This window comes from Arachis ipaensis, chromosome B07, assembly GCF_000816755.2.
Source record: "Arachis ipaensis cultivar K30076 chromosome B07, Araip1.1, whole genome shotgun sequence".
Lineage (NCBI taxonomy): Eukaryota > Viridiplantae > Streptophyta > Magnoliopsida > Fabales > Fabaceae > Arachis > Arachis ipaensis.
Window position 1 is genome coordinate 1,538,635 of NC_029791.2, and position 13,326 is coordinate 1,551,960.

The 13,326-nt window shown below is 34.8% G+C and overlaps 1 pseudogene; it reads left to right on the forward strand.

The window, feature by feature from the left end:
• LOC107607979 overlaps positions 12,655–13,326 on the forward strand; it is a 2,988-nt pseudogene continuing 2,316 nt past the window's right edge.

Sequence of the window (13,326 nt, forward strand, 5' to 3'; positions counted from 1 at the left end):
TTTAAAATAAAAAATAAAATATTTAAAATTTATTAAATATTATTTATTTACCTTTTTTAGTAAGTTAGGCACAATTTTAAAAACACCATAACATTCACCAATCTAATATAAGTGGGGCTTGACTTAATTAACTATCACTGAAAATTGAGAGAGTAGAGTAGTGTGATCATTATTGTATTCATATGGAATTATTCCACACGCCAAGCAATCTCATCAATGCGTGACCCATCACTCCGGTGATATATCAAGTCACGTATCTTTAATTACCATAAATATTTTAGGAACAAAATACTTTTGATTTGTTTCATTAATTTATTTATAACACCTTAAGTCACAACTGAAAAAAAAATTATGTAAATTCTAAAGTTTGAAGATTTATAAAGAAATAAAATAAGAATTAACGGTTATCGAATTTATAATTTTTATAATGTATACATTTTAGTATCTTAATTTAAGAATTTAGACACTCGGTTTTTTACTTTTTTTTTTATTTTTACTTTAAATGAGTCTAATTGATTGTAAGTATATTTTGAATTTATTATAAATTTTAGCATAATTCACGTTAATAAATCAACATTCGTCCAATAATTTTATGCGAATCACCTAAAATAAAAAACGTCATGTGAATCACCACAATCACATCTCTAAAAATTGAATGAGTCAGACTAAATTTAGCTCTCTATATAATTAAATCGAAAAAGTCTGGTTCGATTTATACATCTTTACAGGTTGTTCTAGTAAATCTAATCAATCTGTTTTAATTTATGCATGCATGCATGCTATCCTAGTAAATCTAAGCACATTGTTTCGATTTAGCCATGCACATGAGCCCATAGTAATTCGAAACAATCTATTTCGAATTACACCCTGATATTGTTCTCATATATTTTAATGGGACTGATTAGATTTACTGTGAGGCCATATAAATATGACATGAACATTAATTCTGTATGAGAGTAAAATACAATGGCTAATGAGGATAAATTTCTAGTATTAGTGCACTATAGAGGGTCGATTAAGAAAAAAAATACGTTCTGGAATTAAGTTTACTGATAAGGATCCCCATAGTGTTTTTTTGAAACCTTCAACGAGTTTCACTGAGTTCCTGAATTCTATAATCCAAAAACTGGGGTTGCAAGGCGTAAAACGGGTTAAGAAATCATCCTATAGAATTTCGATTTCAGTTTTATGGGATAACGTGAAGTACGATTTGTTCGTCATAGGGAGTGACGAAGATTTGGAAGTTTTATTCCATTGTCGTTGGCAGTTTTCTGAGGTCAAGACCCCCCGAGCTGTTGGCCAAGCTTATAGATGTGGTCTCCAACTCAAGTGGTTCGAACTGGGCTCCCCAAGCTCCAGCAACGGCAGCCTGTTCTAGTTCGAGGTCTGGTGGTGCCTCCTCATCCGTGCCTGTGATTGTGCCTAAGGCCAGGGGCAGAGCTAGATTAATTTTCAGGGAGGGGCCAAAAAAAACTTTATAATTAACAAAGAATAAAATAAAAATTTTAAGGGGGCTAAACAAAAATTTATGCATAACTTATAAGGAAAACTTGATAGTTGGGGGAGCCCAATGCCCCCTTGGCTTGTACGTGGCTCTGCTTCTGCCTAAGGCAATGTTGGTTGCCTCTCCGTCCTTCGCAGCTGATCTAAACCACAGTGGTGACAGAGAAGTAGGTATTACTGATACGGCACCGGTTTTATTACAGGGTAGAGCACCGGATGGTATAGACGATGTACTACGGGATGATGATGAGGATGACCATGTAGAGCCAAACATAATTGCCAATGATAGTGATGATGACATAGCAGGGAGTAATCTAGTTGAGGGTGGTGCTGCGTCTAGTTCAGGGACTCAGCAGTAACCCCTGCACTTTTCAAATTTGGACTTGGATGCCATGAGATAACAAGGAGTTCCTGGTGAACCTATTGGATTTGGTGCCAGAGACACACAAGATGCTGGAGGACTAGCAAAGTTTCAGGTTGGTCAGCAGTTTTAGGATAAAGAGGAGGTCGTGTTAAGCTTGAAGACTTATAGCATCTGATGCGGTGTTCAGTACAAAGTGGTGGAGTCTGATTATCGCAAGTACTATGAAAAGTGTAAGGAATTTGGCAACCGGTGCGCATGGTTGATTCGGATCAGTCTCCACCAGCGTAGAGGTATTTTGGAGATAAAAAGGTACAATTGACCTCATACTTGTATAACCACGTTGATATCGAGTGATCACATGAGTCTTGATTATTATGTGATCTCAACATTCATACTGCCAATGGTTAGAGTTGATGCTGCCGTGTGTATCAAGGTACTTCTGAATGTGATAGAGACACATTTCGGTTTTAGACCGACTTACATGAGGGTTTGGTTGGCTAAGCAGAAGGCCATGGCACAAATTTACGAAAATTAGGATGAGTCATACAACGAGTTGCCGTGATGGGTACTAGGTGTCCAGATGACGATGCCGGGTAGTGTTGCAGTGCTAAGGACGAGTCTTGTGCGAGTGGTGAGCAAGTGGATCAGTTGCATTCCTATTTTCACCGACTTTTTTGGACATTTTCGCCATGTATTGAGGCCTTCCAACATTGCAAGCCATTGGTCAGTATTGACGGGACCCACTTGTATGTTAAATACAGAGGGAGATTGCTCGTTGCAATTGCCCAAAATGAGAATTCCAACATCCTACTTGTTGCATTTGCACTTATGGAGGGTGAGAATTCTAAGTCGTGGTTATTTTTTCTATCCTATATCTGCCAGCACATTATTCCGCAGTTGGGTCTTCTAGTGATACCGGATTGGCACAACGGTATCATCAAGGCTGCACTAGAAGCTCCTGACGGAGGTTGGGTAGCACCCGCTTTCTACCGTGCATTTTGTATTCGACATGTGGCCGCCAATTTTATCCTAAACTTTAAGGACAAGAATGCATGAAGGCTATTGGTGAATGCGGCTTATGCCAAGACTGGGGTTGAATTTGACTACTGGTTTGATATTCTCCATTTCGAAGATCCTGCCATGAGTGATTGGAATAAAAGGATTGACTATGTAATGTGCATAGAAATAGTTTTGAAACGTCATCATTAGATATACAGTGTTGTCAAGCTGACATTAGATATTAACTATTTAGATTTGACAAAATAGTGACATCCCCAGTTTGTAGGAGATCTATCCTGAGCCTCCAATGAGCAACTCGAGGTCCCTTCTCACTCGTAGTCAGGTTGTGATCTGACCACCTGCACCCGAAACACACGTTATCACTAAATGAAAATAACTCCAAAAAATAAAAGAGAAAGATAGCACATAAATAGAACATCACCTCAAGGCCAAAGGCCAGCCAAAAGTATCATATCCAGCGGGCTTGAAACCAGAAAATTGTTAGAAGATCCGTGACTGAAGCAGCTACAATGGACCAGCTAACTTCACAACGTTTCTGTTCGCCACGCGGCACATGCACCGTTATAACTATGACAGAGCAGTTAATCCCCAACTGTACCCACCCATGTCCTTAAGCTTGGCTACGTATGGCATCCATTAAATGTGCAGGTGAGTACCAGACTTGTTGCCAAATAGCAGAATCCCCAAAAGCATCACGATATAGGCCCGGGCATATCTCCTAATAGTGGCATCGTCAGAGCCATCAGGAATCTCTCCGAATGTGCCCTGCATCCAACTGCATCTCATTGTAAACTTGTCGATGCAATTCGTAGGAGGCAAAACACCCAACAGCTCCTAGAACCACACCCAAACTGGGCGACCACCCTCGATGTATCGCTCAAACTCCATCAGGCATCCAGTGACGTACTGTCCAACGATCGGCAGCCCTAACTGATACGCCACGTCCTGCACTGTAATCGTGCACTCTCCGAACGGCATATGAAACATGTGCGTTTCCGGATGCCATCTTTCCACAAATGCATTCACCAACGGCTCATCCAACCTAAACCAAGTCTCGTTCAATCTTGTAAGATGGTATAAACCGGCCATCTGCAAGTACAAAACGAGCCTCTTATCCAAGTACATACCTTACTATCGTCTCATGCTACCGATACATCGGTGGTGCTATATAAACAACATAACAAATTGTCTCTTACGACCACATCAAAACATATTTATATAACAATATCAACTAATGCATATCTTAATCTAAATAATGCCATAAATACAACCAAATAATGTTACGGATACAAACACAAAATAAATTTATATATTCATCAAACTGGGCCGAATAAAAATAAATTTAATACTAATAAAATATTTTTACTAACAACCCAAATTACAACATCAAGTTTATTGACTAGTCTTACTCTAACTAAGTTTCACTACACGTTATCTTCACTACTTATATTCTTCTACTTATTTGTAACCACTTTCCAAATTAGAACTTGCTCGATCAAACTTCTAGAGATTATTGAGCCACCAATCTAACCACTCTATTTAGTTTAACAATTGTAATAATGACCATCATTAAAAGAGACAAAAAAGCATTAACGTAAAATATTTAATACTATTTTTGAAAAAAAATGGTATACACCAACCTCTTCATTGATGATACCAGTAATATGGGCAACTCCATCCAAACGATAAAGACGATCCGAGTTATCTCCCATCACATTATTTATCAAATGTTGGAGTGTTTGGGCTGAGGTTTCTCTGAGCGTTTTGGATTTGTGGTTCGAATGAGTCCAATTCGAACTCTATTTATAAGGATCCTCCTAGTAAATCTAATTAGATTCATTCAAATTATCATGGGCACGAAATCGTAGGTAATTCGAAACGGCCATAATCGAATTACTATGGGCTTTTCAATGCCCGTAAATTGAAACGGTTTATTTCGAATTACTATGGGCAAACGTCCAAGGCTAAATCGAAATAGGGTGCTTAGATTTACTAAGATAGCATGCGTGTATGTATAAATTGAAACGTGGTGATTAGATTTACTAGAACAACAAGCAAATATGTATAAATCGAACCAGACTGTTTCGATTTATATAGAAAACTAAATTTAATCTAGACTTCTGGCTAATTCGATTTGCATAAAGATATGATTGAGATGATTCACATTATGTTTTTCATTTTGGGTGATTCACATAAAATTGAATGAATATTAGTTTATTAATGTGAATTATCCTAAATTTTATATCGCTTAAAAATATCCTTATAATTTTTTTTAATCTATTCTTAATATATTAAAGTAGATACATAAGTTTACGGTTTATCCATATTACTTTTAAGATATTTTTTTCTCCTACTAATGTCATGTCAGCAACATCGCTTACTTGACAAAATTTTAGAATCAACCACTTAATTTTTGCCAAATCATCTATTATTTTCAAATTAGTAAAATAAAAAAACAAAATATACAAAAAATAATACAATAATTACCAACGACAATAATTAGAAATTAATACGTTTAACCAAATTTGTAATTTACAAAGACATTAAATCCATATTTCTATATTTATTATCTTACCATTGTAAACAATACAATAAATTTATAAATCCATATTCCTATATATATTATATTTTACCGTTGTAAACAATACAATAAATTTATAATTCTAATAATTAATTTATTAATTTTTATAAATAACTCATATTACAAATATCATAATAATATTATTAATTATAATAAATTTTACATTACAAATATTCAAATTCCATACTATTTGAACTACTTATATAAGTCTCTTATTACTATTCCTTCAAATAACATCAAATTTAGTATAAAAAAATTATTTTCGAACTACACACCATCTCAAACTTACTCAATGGAAATAATTATGTTAAATGTGAAAAGTGTAAGAAGAAAGCATATGAAAAAGGAGATAACTACATTTGTGGCACATGTAATAAACAAACACCACGCTATCCAACAATAAGGTAACTCTATATATTTTTAATAATCCCATATATCAAATTATTAGTTACTAACTTAATATTTATTTTAGGTTCGAAATTCAATTAAAGGTTTCAGATCAAAGTGGTACAACTACTTTTGTACTATTTGATGGCGAAGCAAAAAAATTATTGGGTACAAATGTTTCATATCTAATGACACTCCAGAAAAGTAATGACATTGAAACACCACCCCAATTGAAAATTTTGTGCAACCTCACTTATATTTGAAGTCAATGTAAATTATTTTAATCTTAAAGAAAGTTCTAAACGATACACTCTTACCAAGACATTTGTTCCAACAAAAAACACTGAATCTCAACACTCATTACAACAAATAAAACAGGTAATACTAAAAAAATTACTTATTTTAGTTAGTTTAGACATCATTTTTATTTCTAATTTAAATTATTCATTGATTATAGGAACTAACTTCGTCAACACTAATATCATTAGACAAAGATCACATACCCATCAAGAGATTAAGGAGAAAGAAAATTATACAAATTCAAGACACATATTCGGAAGAAGAACATACTTGCAAAGATGGAACAAACAACACAATAGAAAGTACATATAACTCAACAATTCATAAAGAACACGTCTTCACAAGAACGTACACAGAAAGAAGAAAGTAACAACTCTAACAACAACTAACAAAAAAAAAGGGAGGACGAGCACCATATAAGAAGACTAAGTTCATCAACTAAAACAAATACAAAAATTAAACCACCAAATAAAAATGTCATTTTGTACATACAACTCTAATATTCAAATTTTTTGTACTACAAATTATTTTAAATAAAATACCTTTTAAATTTAACTTTAGTTTACACATTTAATTTAATTCTACAAAATATAATAATTTTTAATATTTATTATATACTATCATTAATTTACTGTCCCGCGCATCGCGCGAGTCTCGTTCTAATTTATTATAGAGTCCCGCTAGGGAGACAATGGAATATCTCTACAATATCTACAATGGGCTGTTTATTTGGCCCAATATGAATTAAAAATGAAAATCAACCCACATTTAACCTAATTTCAAATAACCCAGTGAGTTTTATTTTAATCATAACCATCCAAATCCTAATCAAATTTACCCCCAATCCTATTGTTCTTCCCCAACGGCAACCCTTTTCACTAAACCCTCACCGCCCCTGACCATTCCACCACTGCATCTCCATCGGCCCAGACCTGTCCCACGCGACTCATCCTCCAACAGCACCGACCAGACCCCCGAGACTCGCCGTCCATCAGCGCTGTACCGGACTCTCGCGGCTCACCCTCCATCAGCGCTGAATAGGAACACCGTGGGTCACCCCTTAGCAGTGCCGCACCAGACCACCGCGGCGCATCCTACTTCAGCGGCGCCAGACCACCGTTTCACCCTCCAGAGCGCTCCTCTTCAGTAGCCGGAAGAACTCAGTGTGGTCGCCTTCTGTTTCCGTCGTGGGTGTCACTGTTACGGCCCCAAAACACCGAACATCATCCATGAACAACTGGAGGTTAGTGAGTTGATTTTTTTATGCGATTATAACTGTTTATAATGCTACTAGTTTTACAAGCAATGAATCTTGTTGAGGTGTTTAGTTGTTAATAGTGAAAAAATCAATTGTTACAACTTCACTATAACGGGACGTGTATAATATGTTGAAATAAATTGTACAAGTTGTTGTTGTTTATGGTTGCATTGGTTTTTATTCTAGTGTGCAAAATTTTGCAAAATTTCAGTTTAATTAGTACAGCAGTTTTGGCTCACCATTTGGTCTTTTGAATGCAACGTTACTTAAATTAGTTGATCATAGTCGATCTGTATTTGACATAAAAGGGATGGTTACTTTCTTACTTATCCGGATGACTGATTTTCGTTATAGTGAATGCTATTTGTCTTTGCTATCTTGTTGGTATATTTGAATCAGGTACTGCATGAATTTTGTGTATGTTGAACACTTCAGCACAGATTTACTTGAGCAACATGGTGCTGTTTTTTTGTTTTTAAATTCCTTAGATCGGTCATTGAAACTTTTTAAAGTTTTGCTTAAATTAGCTTATGTCTATATGGTCCTCAAATTTGCTATTCAAGTTCTCAAGAAGTACCATATTGCTGAAATTGTAAAGCAGGATCCAAGACTTCTTGATGCACTAGCTTAGGCATTTTTTTAAAGAAAATAAAAGGAATACATTACACCATTTAGGAGTATATCAGTGATAAACCTTAAAAATATCTTTGTGCTTATTATGTTTAATTCTATCTATTTGACATTTGGTTAAATTTGTGCAACGTTACAGTGGTTGAGAATAGAGAAAATTGGAGCGTTGGACAAATGCAACTTGTTTGTCTTGCTAGGATGCTATTGAAGAATAGAAGGATTTTGGTTCTAGATGAAGCAACAATATCCATTGATACTGCAACACAATTTAATTCAAAAGACTATTAGAAATGAAACTAGTGAATGATTTTGGTTAATGACGAATTAAATACACATTTCTTACTTATTGCAGTGTCTCTTGTATTCATGAATGTTCTTAAAATGGGAATGCTCCTGTTGAGAGAAAACATATTCCACAATTATTCTAAATCTATGAATGAGAAATTTAATGTACATGTTAAAAATTGTGGTCAATTCATAATATACTAGATGTTCATTTTATTAGATATAAAATTGCTTATTTTTATTTTTAAGTAGTTGTTTAGTTGATTAAATTGAATTTTAAGTGAATACAATTATAATATTCTGGATGTTCAATTCAGTAGGTATGCAGATGGTTACTTTTATTCTTAAATGGATGTTTATTTGATTGGATTATATTTAAGTAAATACAATTAAAATACGCCAGATGTTCAACTCATTAGGGTTCAATACAGGATTTTTTTTTCTAATACAAAATGCTTATTGAGCTAATTCACCCGTTGGAGTATTAAGGTTTTGTTCATGAGTCTTGATGAGGACTAACATATGATTGCTCATTTATTTTCTGAACTTGTCTGAATAAATTCGTAGAATATCTTTCAATCATAAATACTTACTAGGCGACAAAAATAACCATCTATTTTATTTATGAACGTAAACATCCGAATCCTTATTAAAGTGAGCAGCCAGTGAGGAATTTTTTTTTCATTTATGGAACCAATGAATAAATACAAAAAACAGAAGTAATGAATATATTGTGATAAAAAAATACTTTTCATTTATAATAGGTAATGAAACTAATAAACACTTTTCACTTTTGCAATAAAACATTTAAATTAATTCATGGATATAAATATTGCGAGCTATTGTTCATCTTGAATTTCCAAAAACTTGTGCTTCTGATTATGAGCTGAAGAGTTAGCGCTATACATCCTCTTTGGGTTTAAATGTTCCAAATCTTCCTTAAATACCCAACTGTACCCATAATTGTTCACTTCTACTACTTCTTCTGAATAACGAGTCAATGCAACTAATTTAATACCATCAAGATCAGATGCTCCTTCTTCTAAAACAAAAAAAAATTATTAATGAAAACTTCCCTGGATAAGAACATTAACAACTTATGAGCTAATTATTGGATAAAACTTTCCTAAAATGAAGATGGCCGTTTCATCAAAACAAGTAAACGAGCAATAGTATAACCCAAATATACATCCACTTTCATATGAATGAACTATCCGTATACATAGTAAAATAAACATTATCTTTAGGTAATAAGAGATAACTAACGAATTGACCAGAATACCTCCTGCGCACTATGATTAAATGATTTAACTCAAATCCAACTTCAATTCAAGAAAAAATAAATTAAATCTAATCCAAACCACATAACAAAAGAAACCTGCAGAACATGTGCATGTACAATCCAGCAAATCAAGCAAAAGACCAATGATATAACCCAAATAAACATCCAATTTTCTTATGAAAGCACCATCCGCATACATCATAAATGAACATCCACTTTAATTGATAATAAACAACTAACAAATTGATCAAAATACCACTCGGACACCATGATTAAATGGCTTAACAAAAATCCAACTTCAATTCAAGCAAAATTAAACTAAATCTAATCCAAACCATATAACAAAAGAAACATGCAGAGCATGTGCATGCAAAATATAGCAAATTAAGCAAAAGACAATTATATCAAGTCAGCAGCAATTAAACTATAACGGATGCATACTACTGAAGTTAAGCCAATTACGTCAAGTCAGCAACAATTAAACTAAGTCTATGCTAACTGTTTAATCAAAGTCTACATACAAGGTAAATTGAACATCATCCTTGTTGCTTCTGTAACAACTAGCTCACTGACCAAAATATCGCCCGTGCACCTGGTTTAAATGACACAAATTAGTCCTAATTTCGATTCGAGCATGACTCAATTGAATCAAATCCACAGCACGTAACAAAATAAGCATGCGGAGTATTTGAATGCCAAAGCCAGCAATTCAATTCAAATCAACAAATGTCATGCGGAGTTGTCCCTTTTCAAACATCCATTTATTAAAGGAACCAACCATCCTTATACATAGTGAACTAAACATCCGTGTTCTTCCAAGCAAGTAACGTAATATTGCATCCGCCATATAAAGTATTATAAAAGAAGAACAAAGATTCATTGGTTCAACAAATCAAAATATCATCACAAATTCACAATCGGCATGCGTGCATACTCCATGAGTTCTAGATTCACAAGCAATATCACTTCAACAAATATTAAACTGGGTTGTACTTTTCCTTTTATTTTTAAAAACACTCCCAATTTTTCACAATCCAATTTGGATGTACAAAAGCAGATCAATCAAGTAATGCATCAAAATTTTGAAACTTGCATAACTCACCACACTCACTTTGGATTTCTTTATTCCATCCTTTTTTGGAGATTCTAATATTCCATTGATCTTATGGTTCACCTTTTCTGAATCAAATAACATGAATTCACGGCTACGCTTCTTTATGGCTACAATTTAACAAAGAGGAAAAAGATAAATGTACTTAAACTTTATTTTAACCAAAGAGAAAAAAGAAAAAAGATAATAAAAAAAGGGACACATTTTTCCTTCCCCTACAAGAACCAACACATGAGAAGACACAGCTTTATGATAATTTATAAAAACAAAACTACACAAACTTATTATTTTTCAGAAAGTACATAACACACTAAAGAGACTGCAAAATAGACAGAGTAAATGAAAAAGGGAACCGAATCTAAAGTTCACCAATTAACATTTATAAAAATAATAAAAATAAAGTTAATTTCGTGATAATAAGGTAGCAACCCAAAATCCAGTTGGAGATATAAACAATCGTGAAAGCTTTTAAGATAAAAATAGAGAAAAAAATCACAGAAACTCACCTGAATGTAGCTTCCTTGGGACCAAGGCATGTTGAACACCATTCATAAACTGCCAAATAAATCATTTCACCAAAGACATGGCCATTAGTTTAAGAACTAAATAAATTCAAAAGAGTATCATAATTCATAATAATAACATATAGTAACTTACATTTTTAGGAAGAGAGAGAAGCATTATCTGGATTTTAAAAGTCTTAGATATATGAAGAGAGAAAAAAAAGAACAATGAAACAAACACAGAAAAAGACAATTTTTTAAAAATGGGTTTTCTTTCTTTGTGAAAAAGAAATTAAGAAAATGATGACTTTTTGGAAGCAAAATTGTAATACACTCAACGAAGAGTTTGTGTCTTTTAGATTGCTTATGATTCATGTGTGGTCTCTTGTTGTTGTTGGGTTTTCAGAATCTGATAGCTCCAGGCCTCAAGTTTCGAGTTTTGTCCATTTTGGCATTTCTAGAATTATAGATAGATCATATATTGTTGTAGCTGAAAAACCAGCACCACCACCACACCAAATGAAAAAACATTTTTTTTAGTTTATTGTTATTCTTTCTTGTGTGCATTCAGTGAACATCTAGTTATTAATTAAACCCATAGTCACCACCTAACCTTTTGATGCACCGATGAGGGTGGAGAGCTCCGTTGATAGAGAGATTTTGGGAGTGATGACGACGCCACTAGAAAGCTGTGCGACGACGTACATGTGCGTTGAGGAGGACAGCGACCCCGTTGGGTGCGGGGGGCTTCTTGCCGATCTGAGGACGCACGAATAAGGCTGGCCGTGCGGTTGCTGAAAGGTCGATGCCGGTCGGCGATGGGTGCCGTAGCAGCTACTGATCCGAGGCATTAATCGACGAGGAATATGGCTGATGGAGAGAGATATGGCGGTGGTTGAAACGAGCCGAGGATGGCTTCCGGCGCGGTAGAGAGAGATGACCCTTGCAAGACGGCCGCGTGGCGGGATGACCTGCCTTCCGCGTTGATGGCTACCGGCGACTGAGAGAGAGACGTGCGACGAGGATAAATGGGGCCTTCCGCTACTTTTTCTGCCGGCGAGGGAGAGACAGACGCTCGGGAGAGGGGCTACGAGGGCTGACGATGTTGACGGTGGTGGAGCTTCTACCGCCGGTGAGTGAGATGATTGCTGAGCGTGACAGTGGCAGTTTTGGGAGAAAGAGGGTTCTTGGGTGAAAGGTGTCAAAAAAAAGGGTTAGATAACAACAAATGGAGAGAGGAAAACAGTATTTGGGTGAGTTTTGGTAACTGACGAAAATTTTGAACTATTCAAAAATAATTAATTATCCAAAATTTAATTTTAATTTCAATTAAACCCCATTATATACATTGTACAATAAAGTTATTGTCTCCTCATACTTTTCCTTTATTATATAATGGTACGCAAATACAAACTTCTACCATGCATATCATGGATCTTCAAAACCTTATCACTATCCTCACCACCTTCCTCTTTCTCTTTTTGCTATTGAAAACAGCCATTAAGAAATTTAGTTCTTCCAAGGATATTACCAATTTACCCCCAGGGCCAAGAAAACTACCCATCATAGGAAACATGCACAACCTTGTAGGATCAATGCCGCATGAATGCCTAAGAAATTTAGCTTCCAAATACGGACCCTTAATGCATCTTAAACTAGGAGAAGTGTCCCACATCATAGTTACATCACGTGAAATGGCACAAGAGATTATGAAGACTCAAGATCTCAACTTTTGTGATAGGCCAAACCTTCTCTTTGCAAGAGTCATGATTTACAATCGAACAGGCATTGCTTTTGCCCCCTATGGAGAGTATTGGAGGCATGTACGAAAGATATGCACCATGGAGTTATTAACAGCAAAGCGTGTTCAATCTTTTAGGTGCATAAGAGAAGCAGAGGTTTTAGAGTTGGTCAAAACAATATCTCAAAGTCAAGGCTCCATTTTTAATCTCTCTCACAAGATTTTATCAATGACCTATGGAATAGCAGCTAGAATAGTATTTGGTAAAACGAAATTTATACACAGCGCAAATACTTTAATTTTACATTTATTATTATTATTATTATTATTATTATTATTATTATTATTATTATTATCATGG